Source organism: Lissotriton vulgaris, unplaced genomic scaffold (genome assembly GCF_964263255.1).
Source record: "Lissotriton vulgaris unplaced genomic scaffold, aLisVul1.2 SCAFFOLD_774, whole genome shotgun sequence".
Taxonomy (NCBI): Eukaryota; Metazoa; Chordata; class Amphibia; order Caudata; family Salamandridae; genus Lissotriton; species Lissotriton vulgaris.
Window position 1 is genome coordinate 329,311 of NW_028254302.1, and position 2,380 is coordinate 331,690.

Genomic DNA, 2,380 nt, shown 5'->3' on the forward strand with positions numbered 1-2,380 from the left:
ATGCATCTGGAGCCGTGGTCTCCCATGGATTGCTCTGGCCATCAGAGAGCCGCAGCCTGCATGCTTCTGGAGCCGTGGTCTCCCATGGATTGCTCTGGCCATCAGAGAGCCGCAGCCTGCGTGCATCTGGAGCTGTGGTCTCCCATGGATTGCTCTGGCCATCAGAGAGCCGCAGCCTCAATGCATCGGGAGATGTGGTCTCTCATGGATTGCTCTGGCCATCAGAGCGCCGCAGCCTCAATGCATCTGGAGCCGTGGTCTCCATGGATTGCTCTGGCCATCATAGAGCTACGGCCCGCATGCATCTGGAGCCGTGGTCTCCCATGGATTGCTCTGGCCATCAGAGAGCTGCAGCCTCAATGCATCTGCAGCCGTGGTCTCCCATGGATCCCTCTGGCCATCACACAGCCTCTGCCCGCACGCATCTGGAGCCGTGGTCTCCCATGATTTGCTCTGGCCATCAGAGAGCCGCAGCCTCAATACATCGGGAGATGTGGTCTCTCATGGATTGCTCTGGCCATCAGAGAGCCGCAGCCTCAATGCATCTGGAGCCGTGGTCTCCCATGGATTGCTCTGGCCATCAGAGAGCCGCAGCCTCAATGCATCTGCAGCCGTGGTCTCCCATGGATTGCTCTGGCCATCAGAGAGCCACAGCCTCAATGCATCTGGAGCAGTGGTCTCCCATGGATTGCTCTGGCCATCAGAGAGCCGCGGCCTGCATGCATCTGGAGCCGAGGTCTCCCATAGATTGCTCTGGCCATCAGAGAGCCGCAGCCTCAATGCATCTGGGGGCGTGGTCTCCCATGGATTGCTCTGGCCATCAGAGAGCCGCGGCCTGCATGCATCTGGAGCCGAGGTCTCCCATAGATTGCTCTGGCCATCAGAGAGCCGTGGCCTGCATGCATCTGGAGCCGTGGTCTCCCATGGATTGCTCTGGCCATCAGAGAGCCGCAGCCTGCATGCTTCTGGAGCCGTGGTCTCCCATGGATTGCTCTGGCCATCAGAGAGCCGCAGCCTCAATGCATCTGGAGCCGTGATCTCCCATGGATTCCTCTGGCCATCATAGAGCTACGGCCCGCATGCATCTGGAGCCGTGGTCTCCCATGGATTGCTCTGGCCATCAGAGAGCCGCAGCCTCAATGCATCGGGATATGTGGTCTCTCATGGATTGCTCTGGCCATTACAGAGCCGCGGCCTGCATGCATCAGGAGCCGTGGTCTCCCATGGATTGCTCTGGCCATCAGAGCGCCGCAGCCTCAATGCATCTGGAGCCGTGGTCTCCATGGATTGCTCTGGCCATCAGAGAGCCGCAGCCTCAATGCATCTGGAGCCGTGATCTCCCATGGATTCCTCTGGCCATCATAGAGCTACGGCCCGCATGCATCTGGAGCCGTGGTCTCCCATGGATTGCTCTGGCCATCAGAGAGCCGCAGCCTCAATGCATCGGGAGATGTGGTCTCTCATGGATTGCTCTGGCCATCAGAGAGCCGCAGCCTCAATGCATCTGGAGCCGTGGTCTCCCATGGATTGCTCTGGCCATCAGAGAGCCGCAGCCTCAATGCATCTGCAGCCGTGGTCTCCCATGGATTGCTCTGACCATCAGAGAGCTGCAGCCTCAATGTACCTGGAGCCGTGGTCTCCCATGGATTGCTTTGGCCATCACACAGCCTCTGCCCGCATGCATCTGGAGCCGTGGCCTCCCATGGATTGCTCTGGCCATCAGAGAGTGGTGGCCTGCATGCATCCGGAGCAGTGGTCTCCCATGGATTGCTCTGGCCATGTGAGGCCAGGTTCAGTCGGCAGTGGTAGAGGGGGAGATATTGCAGAGAAGGGCCTAGAGGGCTGCTGCGTCTATCAGAGGGCTAGTCAGGTACCCCAGAAGGAGATGCCCACTAAGAGACAGGCATGGGCAAGAGGCGCTAGCCCTCTGATTGATCTGCAGGCTGCGGGCCTGGGATACATGCCAAACAGCACCTCCCCAGCCACCACAACAGGGTGGAGCACCCTCCCTTTGCCCTCAGGGACTACTATGCGAAACAGAGAACCCTGATCATTGGGACAGGCACAGAAGGCTGGGCATGATGCTCCCCCACCGCATAATTGTTGAACAAAATTGTTGCTCTCCTTCTCACTGCAGACTAACACCTTGGGATGCGCTGAGAACACCTTAAGCGAGCCTGATGCCCTAATCCGGCGGTACCGAGAAGGATATGGAGCATTCAGACCGACGTGAAGGGACCCACATGCGCTGACCTTTCCCCCTTACTAGAGGGCAGGGAACCAATCACCACCCCAGCACATAGACAGTGCCCTAGCTGGGCACATCAACATTGGACACTTCATCGCACTGGTGAGGAACAAAGAGCGGGGCACCAGAGGG